Source organism: Canis lupus, chromosome 4 (genome assembly GCF_011100685.1).
Source record: "Canis lupus familiaris isolate Mischka breed German Shepherd chromosome 4, alternate assembly UU_Cfam_GSD_1.0, whole genome shotgun sequence".
NCBI classification, from domain to species: Eukaryota; Metazoa; Chordata; class Mammalia; order Carnivora; family Canidae; genus Canis; species Canis lupus.
Genome location: NC_049225.1, coordinates 2,201,499 through 2,216,857, shown reverse-complemented (window position 1 = coordinate 2,216,857; position 15,359 = coordinate 2,201,499). Strand labels below are relative to the sequence as shown.

At 38.2% G+C, this 15,359-nt stretch overlaps 1 long non-coding RNA gene across 1 annotated transcript; it reads left to right on the top strand.

Annotated features, from left to right (window-relative positions):
- Positions 1-762: 762 nt before the first annotated feature.
- On the top strand, positions 763-6,765 carry LOC111095424. The gene is made up of 2 exons (XR_005357513.1): positions 763-877; positions 6,365-6,765. It is a non-coding gene; the product is annotated as an uncharacterized LOC111095424 (long non-coding RNA).
- Positions 6,766-15,359: the final 8,594 nt, after the last annotated feature.

Below are 15,359 nucleotides of genomic sequence, written 5' to 3'. Positions count from 1 at the left end.
GAAACCATGAAGACAGTCTACAGATTCCATAATGTTAATTTTTGTAATTAAGTTTGGAAAATGCTTTGATATTTATTGCCTGGAAACCTCATTACCACTTGTTCAATATGTATGAACTTTTATTCCATGTGAGAAAAATCACTTATTTACTTTAGAGCTGGCTTAATATAAGGCTTTAACATTCTATGTACATGATAAAACTTGGGGAAAATAATCCATTTAATATTTTTTAACTGAGAAAATGGATATGAAAATGCAGAGCCAGAAACATTTTAGGTTTGAAATTTAAAATTGGTAAATGAGGATGTTTGTTTTTCTTCCTAAAGGCAATGGTTTAGAGCTTTGATGTTAACAGATGACTCACTGCCTTAGCCATTGGTTCTCAGTTTTCCTCCCCAGGATTACACTCCTTGAATTGTATTAAGAGTTTTATGATTCCCAGTGTCTTAATCTTTGTTTTTAGCTGTACCATGCTTGGAATATTGAGTTACTGTGATCCTGAATATGAATTTTGAGTAGTAAATCATCCCAGGGTACTTGGGATATTTGTTGTCTATGGTTTACTTACTACCCATGCATGGTAGCAACTAGAATGATTGCTTTACTTGCTCAACTCCATTTCAGCTTTAAAAACTGAGTTATGATGCCACTTAAGAAGTACAGAAATAAAGCCCAATGAGAACTATACAGTAAGAACACCATTGTAAAGTTTTTTTCCTCCTTCACCCTACATGAAGTGCATAAAGCTTATAGAATGCATAAGTTTTATACTTTTTCTACAGATGAGCAGCATAGTATGTTGGAAAAGTCCCAAAGAGAAGTCAGGAACCCTGAGGGTCCTGTTCCATTCCTGCTTCTGTAAGCCTGTGTGATCCAGGTAACATGTTAATGCTGTCTTGCCATAAACTTACACCTGAGAAAAATGACAGAGGTAATGAGATTTCTTCAAAGGTTGTGGTGATTTCTAAAGTCCAGTATGTAAATTTGTCTGAGCCTAGAGGTTGTGTGTGCATTATCAGGAACAATTATATATGGTGGAAAGAAGACAATGAATACAATAAAGGAGATTTTCTTTGTGGAACAAAAATGTATCCCACACTTGGGGAGAGATAAGATGTGTGTTCCGTCAAGTTCATTCATGTCCTAGGAAGTCTGCTTGGATCTTATCAGAAATTTATTGTGATAGTTAATTTGGCCAACAATCCTCAGCCAATATATCCTCCAAGGCTAGAATTTAATTTGCAAAAATTGAAAGATGCTGTGATTTCATGACCATAAGAAGTTAGCCAATCTTCTAACTAATTTAACAATCTTATTTAGGTATCCCTTTCAAAATGGACTATATCTCCATTTCTTTCCACAAGTGGAAAATCTCCACTTTTCAAATATTTTTTTAAAGTAGCTCCTTAATCTCCTGCGGGCCCACTCATTAATGAGCTAAATAAAATATTGACAGGCACAAACAAATAATGTTTTTTTGAGAAGTATGCTATCATATTTTTTGTCCACTTAGCATGAAATGTCATTTGGAGGCTATTCACCAAATAGATTAACCTCTTACTATAGTATAATGATGCATTAGCAAGATGATACTTGCCTAATTTTTACCATTTTTAAAAGTACATACCTGTGTTAAATATTTCAGAATCTAAATGTTGCTCCCTAAACACATCAGCATAGCCCAGATTCCAGGGCTATTCTGTGGTTCCCTCAGACTATGCACTTGCCTTGTCTCTCTCAAAGTTGCTTCCTCAGGGCTAGAACTTGTCTTAGGAGTGTAGCCATGGTTTCATTGTTAATACAGCAGCATCTGATTTGTAAATGGCCTAAGTCCTTGTTCTGTTATCCAGCATTGCTGGAGAAAGACAGAGGTATGAACTTCAAGCAAATCCCTCCTACATTAAGGGGAAGGAGTTAGCTTAGTTTTATGATAATTCTTGAAATGCTCAGCCATCTGTGAAAAACATTCTTTTACTGCGTTGTGAAGTATGCATTTATTATCCGCTTCCCCAATACTGAATCACTTATCTTGATTATACACCAGCAATTCAAGTGCTTTGTAGTAGTAATATGGAGAATAAATGTTTTGTTTGTAATTTTGCCCTCTTGACATTGGTTTCTGCTCAGTAGAATCAGAGCTGGCAGCCCATTTTCAGGAAGTGCATTACTCTGTGCACTAAAACAACATATCATTGAGAATATGTGTCACCCTGGCTTCCTTAACGTTTGACTTGAATTGCCATACGGTCAATGTGACAGATTGAGTAATCATTGAATATTGACGGGGCCTTGACTACAAAATCTACCGTGCCACTGACAATTTGATGTCATTCTAATGACATTCCAATGGCACTACTTTCAAATGTATTTCCAGGCCAATCGATTTTTTTCTGCCCATGTATAATCACATGGCTGTTTAAAATGTCAAGTATATGTTCTAGTTGGAGCCTCCCATCTTATCTGCCTTATTTTATTTCTTCTTAGCATCCAATGCTGATTCATCATCTGAGCAAAAATACTTGCAATCTTCTAAGTAGGACAGATTTCCTCTCTTTCCTGTACAAAGCACAGTTCATGTTGGCATCCCTAGTATCTAGCCGAATGCCTGGTGCATACTGTGTACCTGATAAGTGAAGTATGTTGAATGTAATACTCTTCTGTATACCAATTGTTTTCATTTCCTTCCTTCAAAATATACTTCAATATCAGATTTCTCTAACTATTCTCTCTCCATTCTTATGTCTTTCTACCTGGTTAAAGAGATATCTCCATGGACCGCAGGCCTGGAAATATTTTATTATCTTCTACTTGTTTCTATATTTCTGAATATGTGGCAAAGCTTTGTAATTTAGGATGTTACATTCAGCCTTCTCCTTACTTAGTGTAGTGCACATTGTGTAATGGTCATATCACATATTATCTGACTGCAAGACGTACCAAGCCCAACAAGAAATCAAACTGTCAGGAGTTTTATGTATTCTAACTAGGAAATGAAGTGACTTTTATTTTCTAAGTTCCACTTGCATTTTCTTTCTAATCGATTTCCAATCCATGGGATACTCCTATTCCCAGGTACTATTTTCTGAGGCCACGGACTTAGTAAATTTCATGCTTCTTTGAAAAGAGCTAATTTGATGTGCCCAGAACAGCATGATTAACTGTGGAATGCACTGCTTTGTGTTCAGTTCGTTAATGAGATTAGTTTTTCAATACAGAGCAATGGTGCCAGCAAGCAAACTTTAGGAAGCATACATGCACTTGCTTTTGTTTGCTGGGTTCTACTGATTCATCAGAATAGGGTATTTTCCTGTAATTTTTCCTGCAGGCTTAAAGCAGATCAACATTCCATAGCTTATTCATTTCAAATTGCCAATTTATCATTAAATGAAAAAACTTGCTCTGTGTTACTTTAAAAAGAAACCAGAATCCTTGCTGTGCCAACATTTGTATGCTTTTGAAGTCACTAGAAACTTAATAGCATGTTTTCTGTAACTCCTAACACCATTTCTAGAGTACAGTGTGGTACTGGCACACACGGCCACTTAACATTCTAACACTTTGTAGCTAATTGAAAAAAGAGGATCTGATTTTGCAAGGAAATACCCAGAAAAGACACTGCACATCAGAAGATAAAGATTTGGTTCAAAGCATTCCCTACAATTAACTGTTAATGGGAAAGTTGGAAGCAAAACTACTGAGCTGATCTCGTAAAGCAGACTTCTAAGTTACAAAGTATAAAAGATTAATACTGAATAGAGTTCTCTTGTAGGCATGTGGTCAGAACTCAAACCCCACACTAATATGAATTACACAGAGAAACTTATTTAGTCAGGAGATTTTTTTTTTTTTTTTTAGAACTTCCAATGGCATTCCTTTCTAGTGTGCACAGGGTACTGCCAGATAACCACCAGTTGGTGGAAATGTCTCCTCCTCCCAGACAAGCCATAGAAAGAGCCCCAGCTGGGACTGATATGAGGGTTCTGGTTCTGCTTGGAGCCCAGGCAATTCTCCACTTGCCACCTTACTAGTACATTCACAGAAATGAAATCTTTAGACAAAAAAGCGTGAAGTCGACCTATTTACTAATCCAGGGAATCCACAGTATTTCAAAAGTCAGTGAATTTTCCTGCCTGAAGAAAATTCTTTCTCATTTTTTCCCTTCTCCCTCTGTTAACCAAACAGAGAACCCAGATCTGAGCAACTGCAAGGCATCCTTATAATTACACCATTTTAAAAGGCTTGACATTTGGCAGAATTATTCTGATGAGTTGCTTCTTTATATTTTTTAGAAGTTATCAATAGGAAATTAAATATCTATAAGTCTGGTTCTTTCTACCACAGGTGGGAAAACGAATGGTAGAGTATTGACTTTCCAGAAGACTTAAAGGAAATCTTACGTGCCTTGACCTCCTCCATTGCTGAGTTCCTGACAATTTTCTAAGGACACAAAGAGCTCATAGTCCCACTTAAAAGGAGTTTCACTGTGTGCTCCTGAAATCACAAGTTTAATGAAAGGGTTCAGAAAATTGGTCATTTGTAGAGAATATGTCTGCTCTACAGAAGAAAACTTCACATGTGTCTCTGGCTGTTACAAGGTCTGATGTGAAGGAGCAAGCATCTTCAGAAGTGCTCATTATAAGTTCACAAAGCTGGCCTTATCATGGCACAAAACAGAGTGACATAGTCTTGCATTTTTTATATACTTAGACTCAGAAGCCAAGAGGACAATTCTGATCATGTTATGTCACAAAGTGATAGCAGGAAGATTCTTAGAGATAATTCTGTGCCATATTTCTCAAATAGAGAAATGAAATTGTTAGATTCTAGGACACTATCCCCTTTGGTCACACAATTAGGGAATGTTGAGATCAATATCAATAGTCTCTCTCAAGGGAGGGTTCTTCATGATGCCAAGTGCTTTTCTTGTCCCAGGAGATAATCTCGTGTGTTTTAAAGGAAAAGTCTATTCCAAAATGCTGTCTTCCAAAGTTACCTACTTCTTGGGTCAGGCACCTATAGAGTCCTATCTACAGTGTTTTTGGGGATCTCTAGGGTATGAGTTGACTTAGCTGTAGAGTAGATCCAAGGCTGTCATATCTCATGCCCACCAATCATCAGGAGAGAGTCTTCACCTTGTAATGCCAGAGAAATCAGGATTAAGGTTCTCTCTAACATATCACTTCCTTGTACATGAATCTTCACCAAATCCCTATGCCTACTGAACCAAGCAGCAAATGTCTTAAGATGATGTTTGTTTATTTATTTTTAAGCTGATTTATAAAATCCTCTGGTCTCAAAGCTCTCTTTCAACTCCTTCCTTAAGTGAACCCTCTTTTAATGAATTGGTTGTTGTACCACATCTCACCTTATATTTCACGGTCTCCTCTCTGGAAATCCTATAAAGTAAGGATATATAGTATAAATGGACACACAGGCAGAGAGAGGAAGAGAAATGAGAGGCAGAGACAGACAGACATACAGACAGAAAGCAGGAAAAGCTGCTATAAAATTGTGGGAGGATACTGACACTCCCCTAACCAAACAGCCTGCCAGGTACGAATTCTTCCTATTTCTTTCATCTTTATTAATCTTCCTTGAATCTCCCCTGTGTATTTTGTGACACATGTACAAATTAACACAAAAATACTATCCCCAATATGCTAAAACTAACAAATATAAAAATGCTGATATATAAGAGCCAAACTAGGTAGACAAAATATACATTCAGTTTTGCAATTAATAAATAAATTAAAATTTCAACTGAAGTTATTACTCAGAGGAAAAATATATGTGACCTACATAGTTGTTTTTTTAATTTATGATACAAACAAAAAATTGATTTATTTTTGCATAATTAATAGTTTATTTAGCATCATGTATACTGAATATTAAATCAAATACAACTTTTGGGCCTTGCTGTGAAAATAACACTGATTTCAGTATCTCCCTGTTGGGCTTCAAATTATAAACAGCATCAACATTATTCCAATCCCTGCTATGTTCTTATTATCCTTCTTACTATTAATATTATTAAAAATTAATAATAAAAAAACATAATATTAGGAATATATCACCATAGTTCTCTCTTGAATGAGATCAAAGTTCTTTGCATTAGTTTTGTTAAACTTAGAGGTTTGTGGCACTTTAGTATCAAAGTTTTGAGAGAAGTAAGAAAGACACTTCTTATTAAATATTTAGACAATTTCAGACACATATGAGAATTAAGGAAGCATCAAACTTAAAACATTGCTCCATTTTTAATTTATCTATTAGTGGGAATTACCACAATCTTCAGGTGCTATGCTTTGATTATAGCAGCTGAACATTACAGGGTCCACTATGCTTTTTTTCTTATTGTCTTCAGTCTCCCAGAAAAGAACAAAGGCAACCCAGTGAAATGTCTGACAGATGGGAACACAGATGCAAAGCCAAGTCACAGAGGAGTCAAGATTTCGGTGGAGATGAATTTGGTTGTGCTCCTGGGGATAGAGATTAAACCACTCCATCACGATACTGAGTGCCCAGAAAAAGGAATGAGATTAATTTCAGGTCCATAGAGATAGAGACCAAAGTTCAGAATCTACTGAACAGACAGGCATAGAATCAATAAAGAAATCAGATGTAAATTTAATGTGCTAAATGCTCTAAATGCCTAATTATGAAATGAAAATTTGTTAGTATTGGAATATATACAAAATATTTTTGTATCGTTGTTCTCAAAGTAAATGTTCAAAATACTTTTGTTCAAATAAAAGTTCTTCATCATTCTCTCCCTCACCTTTTGTGAAATGTCTCCCCTATTTATATATGTTCAATAATGTATAAAAATGAGCAGAATTGTAATATCAGCATCCACACCAAAGATCTTTCAGTCTTAAATTGAAACAATTGTTGAGTTTTAGCATTTAATAGTATCTGAACAATTTCTTTTTGTGTGAGGAAAATCTCTTAGATCTTTTGTTTTCTTTCTTTCTTTCTTTCTTTCTTTCTTTCTTTCTTTCTTTCTTTCTTTTTTCTTTCTTTCTTTTTCTTTCTTCTTTCTTTCTTTCTTTTTCTTAAAAATAATACCAGAAATAAAATATACTTGAAGTACTTAGTTCATGACTAGATGATCATCTCTTGGCATTTCAACACAAATGAAGTATGGGCCTAGTAATAAATAAATACGTTGACCCTACACTTTTTGAGTACCCTATTTTTAAAAAAAAATTTTTTTTATTTATTTATGATAGTCACACAGAGAGAGAGAGAGGCAGAGACACAGGCAGAGGGAGAAGCAGGCTCCATGCACTGGGAGCCCGACATGGGATTCGATCCCGGGTCTCCAGGATTGTGCCCTGGGCCAAAGGCAGGCACTAAACCTCTGCACCACCCAGGGATCCCTGAGTACCCTATTTTAAATTATGTGCAGAAAGTGGAGCCCTACAATGTTTTCATTTAGTTGCATTTATGATCTTAAGCCAGAAATGGAGAAAATGCCAGTTTCATTTAAAAACCTTACAATTTAACCTTAGTCCAAATGCAACAGGAATAAATGCAATCTCAGAATAAACATGCTCATTCCAAATGCTCATCACAGTACCTGCTGTGATGTGATAGGTACCTGTTCATGATTTGTGCTCAAAATAGATGTCCATTAATGTGGAATTATTACCTAGGATGAGACATAGATGGAGAAGTGTGGGCAATTAGGAAAAAGGTAGTCACAGAGATATATGAATTTGTGTGCATATTGATTAATGTGCCAATTGGGAAAGCAGACAGCTACCTAAAGCCAAAAGAGATAATAGTTGGGGAGCAAGGATGTGAGTCTTAAGTCTCATAAAAGGAAAGAGTAAAACTCAGGTCTCAGACCATAAAGTCATACTGCAGCAACAAACAGCACTTTCAGTGTTGTGTGTGAGTGTGTGTGTGCACAGGTGTGTAAAAGAGTCTTTGGGCACACAGTTCCCTGATAAAAATGATTTAAAAATTATATGCACATGTTATGAAATTATAGCGCTAGCTTCCCGAGGACTTTTATTTACTACCCATTTCTTTAACAAATTCATATTGTAAATTCCCATTTCCTGTCTTATGTATATACTACTCAACTTCTCAGAGGAGGCTGGGAAGATTATTCTTTAGCTGTGACCTTAGGATTGCTTCTTTCTCCAGGACTTATCAGAAATGCTAGCTGTAAGGGAGGGCAAGATGGTGGAGGAGTAGGGTCCCCAAGTCACCTGTCCCCACCAACTTACCTAGATTACTTTCAAATCATCTTGAAAACCTTCAAATTCAACCTGAGATTTAAAGAGAGAACAGCTAGAACGCTACAGAGAGAAAGGTTTTCGCTTCTAGCAAGATAGGAAGGCAGAAAAAATAAAAATAAAAAAGAATCAAGTGGGGGGAGGAGCCCCGCGAGGAGCTGGGCTAATGCAGGGCGGGGAGCCCTGGGACAGGAAAGCCCAGTCCCAGAGAAGCAGGAACTTTAAAAATCCGCACTGGATTCTTCCCAGATGGAAAGGCACTTAGCAGGGAAATCCAGCAGTGGAGCCTCCAGTCTCCCAGGGTTAAATATGCCTTTGGGACCACGCTCTGCAGACTGCGGGCCAACCTCTATAAAGGGCTGGAGCACACACCCGGCGGGGCCTGGGGAGAAGCTGGTTGGTCTGGCAGCGGATCTGGGGGAGAGGGCTGCGCCTTGCTGCCTCCGGGAGCTGCAGCCCTGGGAGTGTGATTCCACAGCGCAGGCCCCGGATCCCAGTGTGCCAGGGGACACAACCCAGGATCCTGCACTCCCCCCAGACAGACGGAAGCAGGGAGGACACAGGACAGTGAGGACCCTCCACTGCTGGGTGCCCCCAAGCTGTGCAGATCAGCACTCCCTGCCCCCGGGAGCATCTAGGCCAATGCGTACTGGGAGACTGCAGTTGTTACTGCGGGAGCTGACTCCAGGGCTGGAGACCTGGCCACCGCCAGTGTTGTTGTTCCTCCTGGTGTCACCTGTGCCTGGGACTGAGCAGGGCCCCAGGAACAGAGGACTCACAGAATAAACAGCTCCCACTGAGCCCGGCAAACGGCAACTGGTGGGGGGGTGGGGCGGGGCAGCTCCCCCAGGTGCACACACCTGTGAATCAGCACAGCAGGCCCCTCCCCCAGAAGACCAGATGGAAGGCAAAGTTCTTGATCAAGCAGCACTGGAAAGCTCTAGGGGAAGTTAAGGGATTTATAGTATATAGAACCAGAGAATATCCCTCTTTTTCTTTTTTATTCCTTTTTCCAGGACAACTTGTTTTTATATCAGACTGTTAATTTCATTTTTTTCCTCTTTTCCCACATTAACTTTAATATTTTAACAACTCTTCATTTTTAAGGTTCTTCCTTTTGACTTTCATATCTACAATTACAGGTCCTAGATATATTTTCCACTTCTAGATTCCCTTCAACATACTCAACTTAATTTTGGGAGGTATACAAGATATGTTTCTTTTTGTTTTGTATTTTTGTTTTTATCTGCCCGTTTTGTTCTACAATGGTGGAAATTAATACCTTTTAAAACATTACCAGCATGCACCCAGAACCAAATGGTATACCATGCTGGTTCATTCTGTGAGACTCCTCATTCCCATTCTGCCCCTCTCTTTTATCTCATTTATGTTTTAGTGGTCAATGTTGGGGCCCTCCACAAATATTTCTGGTTTATATAAATTTGAGACTGAACATCTTCTAACATACAAAACTTAATATGCTCAGAAACAAAAGGATCACCCTCTAGAACCCCTCAGGTAGACTACATTCTCCCTCCACTACAGTTCGTCACAACCACCATCTCCGAGGCCCCCCACCTTTCTTTTCTTTCTTTTTTTTTTCCTTTCTCTTCTTCTTTAGGATTCCTGGCCTTTTACTTTCTTACTACTTTGTTTTAAAATTTGTTTTTCACTTTAGAGGTCCTTTTTGTTTTATTTCGTTCTGATCTTTGTTTTCAATTTCTGGTCTCTGACCAGCAGAATCATCTAGGGTGAAATTTACTTAGGTTGTGGTTGATATTCTTGATGCAGCCTGCTCATACAGCCTCTGCACTGAGCAAAATGACTAGAAAGAAGAACTCATCACTAAAGAAAGAATCAGAAACAGTAATCTGCCACAGAGATACAGAATTTGGATTACAATTCAATGTCAAAAAGCTAATTCAGAAGCACAATGATAAAGCTACTGGTGGCTCTGGAAAAAAACATAAACAAATCAAGAGACTTCATGACTACAGAATTTAGATCTAATCAGGCCGAAATTAAAAAATCAATTAAATGAGATGCAATCCAAGCAGGAGATCCTAATGATGAGGGTTAATGAGGTAGAAGAATGAGTGAGTGACACAGAAGACAAGTTGATGGCAAGGAAGGAAGCTGAGGAGAAAAGAGAAAAACATTTAAAAGAATGTGAGGAAGGGTTAAGGAAAATAAACTGCATCAGAAGGAAAATTCTATGTATAATTGGGGTTCCAGAGGGTGCTCAGAGGGCCAGAGGGCCAGAAACCATATTTGAACAAATCATAGCTGGGAACTTCCCTAATTTGGAGAGGAAACAGGCATTCAGATCCAGGGGATAGAGAAGTCCCCCCTAAAATCAGTAAAAACAATTCAGCACCTTGACATTTAATAGTGAAACTTGCAAATCCCAAAGATAAAGAGAAAATCCTTAAAGCAGCAAGAGACAAGATATCCCTAACTTATATGGGAAGAAATATTAGATTAACAGCAGACCTCTCCACAGAGACCTGGCAGGCCAGAAAGGGTTGGCAGGATATATTCAGGGTCCTAATGGAAAAGAACATGCAGTCAAGAATACTTTATCCAGCAAGGCTCTAATTCAGAATAGAAGGAGAGATAAAGAACTTCCAAAATAGACAGAAACTGAAAGAATATGTGACCATCAAACCAGATCTGCAAGAAATAGTAAGGGGGACTCTGTAAAAAAAAGAGGAAGCCCAAAGAAATAATCCACAAAAGCAGGGTTGAATAGATACTACAATGACAGTAAATGCATATCTTTCAATAGTAACACTGGACGTGAATAGCCTTAATGACCCCACCCCTTTTAGATGCAGGGTTTCAGACTGGATAAAAAAGCAAGGCCCATCTATTTGCTGCCTGCAAGAGACTCATTTTAGACCTAAGGACACCTATAGCCTGAAAATAAAAGGTTGGAGAACCATTTACCATTCAAATGGCCCTCAAAAGAGAGCAGGGGTAGCAAGCCTAATATCAGATAAATTAAAGGCTATCCTAAAGACTGTAGTAAGAGATGAAGAGGGACACAGTATCATATTTAAAGGATCTATTCAACAAGAAGACCTAACAATCATGAATATTTATGCCCATAATGTGGGAGCTTCCAAGTATATCAATCAGTTAATAACCAAAGTAAAGACATACTTAGATAATATACACTAATACTGGGAGACTTCAACATGGCGCTTTCTGCAAATGACAGATATTCCAAGAACAACATTTCCAAGGAAACAACAGCTTTAAATGATATATGGGACCAGATGGATTTCACATATATTTACAGAACTTTATATCTGAACGCAACTAAATACATATTCCTCTCAAGTGCACATGAGCTTTTTCCAGAATAGACCACATATTGGGTCACAAATTAGGTCTCAACCTATACCAAAAGATTGGGATTGTCCCCTGCCTATTTTCAGACCATAATGCTTTGAAACTTGAACTCAATCACAAGAAGAAATTTGGAAGAAACTCAAACATGTGGACGTTAAGGAGCATCCTGCGAAATGAAAGGGTCAACCAGGAAACTAGAGAAGAATTAAAAAGATTCAAAGATTCATGGAAAATAATGAAAATGAAGATACAACCATTCAAAATCTTTGGGATACACAAAAGCAGTCCTAGGAGAGAAATACATCGCAATACAAGAATTCCTCAAAAAATTGGAAAAAAAACTCAAATACGCAAGCTAACCTCACACCTAAAAGAACTGGAGAAGAAACAGCAAATAAAACCTACACCAAGCAGAAGAAGAGCCTTAATAAAGATTCGAGCAGAACTCAATGAAATAGAGACCAGAAGGGCTGTAGAACAGATCAACAAAACCAGGAATAGGTTCTTTAAAGGAATTAATAAAATAGATAAACCATTAGGCAGCCACATTAAAAGAAAAAAGGCTCAAATTAAAAAAATCATGAATGAAAAAGGAGAGCTCACAACCAATACCAAGGGAATACAAACGATTTTAAAAACATATTATGAGCAGCTATACACCAATAAATTAGGCAATCTAGAAGAAATGGACACATTTCTGGAAAACCACAAACTACCAAGACTGGAACAGAAAGAAATACAAAACCTGAACAGGCCAATAACCGGGAAGGAAATTGAAGCAGTCATCAAAAACCTCCCAGGGCACAAAAGTCCAGGGCCAGATGGCTTCCCAGGGGAATTCTATCAAATGTTTAAAGAAGAAACAAAACCTATTCTACTAAAACTGTTTTGAAAGATAGAAAGGGATGGAATACTTCCTACCTCATTTAGGGAGGCCAACATCACCTTAATTCCAAAACCAGACTAAAACCCCACCAAAGAGGAGAATTATAGATCAATATCCCTGCTGAACACAGATGCAAAAATTCTCAACAAGATACTAGCCAATAGGATCCAACAGCACATTAAGAAGATTATTCACCATGACCAAGTGGGATTTATCTCCAGGATGCAAGGCTGTTTCAACACTTGTAAAGCAATCAACCTGATAAATCATATCAACAAGAGGAAAAGCAAGAACCATATGATCCTCTCAATAGATGCAGAGAAAGCATTTGACAAAATACAGCATCCATTCCTGATCAAAACTCTTCAGAGTGCAGGGATAGAGGAAACATTCCTCAGCATCTTAAAAGCCATCTATGAAAAGCCCACAGCAAATATCTTCTCAATGGGGAAACACTGGGTGCCTTTCCCCTGAGATCAGAAACATGACAGGGATGTCCACTCTCACCACTGCCATGTTGAATAACATGGTACTAGAAGTCCTAGCCTCAGCAATCAGGCAACAAAAAGAAATAAAAGGGCATTCAATTGGCAAAGAAGAAGTCAAACTCTCCTTCTTCACAGATGACATGACACTATATAGAAAACCCAAACAACTCCACCCAAAGATTACTAGAAATCATACAGCAATTCAGCATTATGGCAGGATACAAAATCAGTGCCCTGAAATCAGTGATATTTCTATACACTCACAATGAGACTGAAGAAAGAGAAATTAAGGAATCCATCCCATTTAAAATTGCACCCAAAAACATAAGATACCTAGGAATAAACATAATCAAACAGGTAAAGTTTCTATACCTCAAAACTACAGAACACTTCTGAAAGAAATTGAGAAAGACACAAAGAGATGGAAAAATATTCCATGCTCATGGATTGGCAGAATTAATATTGTGAAAATGTCGATGTTACCCAGGGCAATTTACACGTTTAATGCAATCCCTATCAAAATACCATGGACTTTCTTCAGAGAGTTGGAACAAATCGTCTTATGATTTGTGTGGAATCAGAAAAGACCCCAAATAGCCAGGGGAATATTGAAAAATAAAACCTGAGCTGGGGGCATCACAATGACAGATTTCAGGTTGTACTACAAAGCTGTGATCATCAAGACAGTGTGGTACAGGCACAAAAACAGACACATAGATCAATGGAACAGAATAGAGAACCCAGAAATGGGCCCTCAACTCTATGGTCAACTAATATTCGACAAAGCAGGAAAGACTATCCACTGAAAAAAGACCACTCTCTTGCACCATACACAAAGATAAACTCAAAATGGATGAAAGATCTAAATGTGAGACAAGATTCCATCAAAATCCTAGAGGAGAACACAGGCAACACCCTTTTGGAACTTGGCCACAGCAACTTCTTGCAAGATACATATATGAAGGAAAGGGAAACAAAAGCAAAAATTAACTATTGGGACTTCATCAAGAGAAAAAGCTTCTGCACAGCAAAAAAAAAACAGTAAACAAAACTAAAAGGCAACCTACAGAATGGGAGAAGATATTTGCAAATGACATATCAGATAAAGGGCAGGTAGCCAAGAACTTATTAAACTCAACAGCAAAGAAACAAACAATCCCATCATGAAATGGACAGAAGACATCAACAGACATTTCTCCAAAGAAGACATGGACATGGCCCACAAGCACATGAGAAAATGCTCCGCATCACTTGCCATCAGGGAAATACAAATCAAAACCACAGTGAGATACCACCTCACACCAGTGAGAATGGGGAAAAGTAACAAGGCAGGAAACCACAAATGTTGGAGAGGATGTGGAGAAAAGGGAACCCTCTTACACTGTTGGTGGGAATGTGAACTGGTGCAGCCCCTCTGGAAAACTGTGTGGAGGTTCCTCAAAGAGTTAAAAATAGATCTGCCCCAGGACCTAGCAATTGCACTACTGGGGGTTTACCCCACAGATACAGATGCAGTGAAACGCCGGGACACCTGCACCCCGATGTTTCTAGCAGCAATGGCCACAATAGCCAAACTGTGGAAGGAGCCTTGGTGTCCATCGAAAGATGAATGGATAAAGAAGATGTGGTCTATATATACAATGGAATATTCCTCAGCCATTAGAAATGACAAATACCCACCATTTACTTCGACGTGGATGGAACTAGAGAGTATTATGCTGAGTGAAGTAAGTCAGAGAAGGACAAACATCATATGATCTCATTCATTTGGGAATATAAAAAGTAGTGAAAGAGAATATGGGGGAAAGGAGAGAAAATGAGTGGGAAATCTTAGTGAGGCCGACAGAACATGAGAAACACCTAACTCTGGGAAAGGAACAAGGGGTAGTGGAAGGGGAAGTGGATGGGGCGATGGTGTGACTGGGTGACAGGCACTGAGGGGGGCACTTGACCGGATCAGCACTGGGTGTTATGCTATATGTTGGCAAATAGAACTCCAATTTAAAAAATCCAAAAAAAAAAAAAAAGAAAAAAGAAAAAGAAAGAAAAGAAATGCTAGCTGTGCTAAATCTCTCTTAATAAACATCTTATATTGAGTCAGGAATAAATAATGCTTTAAACCTCTTAAATCCTGTGTGTTTCAAGAGTCAAGTTAACATGTTGCACATTCTCTTAAGTGCTTATCTTCTTTGTTTTTCTTTACTGAGATAAAAATGGACCCCAGACAGAGAACAAAAGGTGTCTTCTTCCATTCCTTTCATAGTAGCAAAACCCAACCTCCCTTCCCACCATGTTTTCAGGGCTGATGATTCACTTCTGTTCTCTTTAATTTTCTGTAAATTAGAGTTCAGCATTGTAGAAAGGGAGAAATTTTTATAA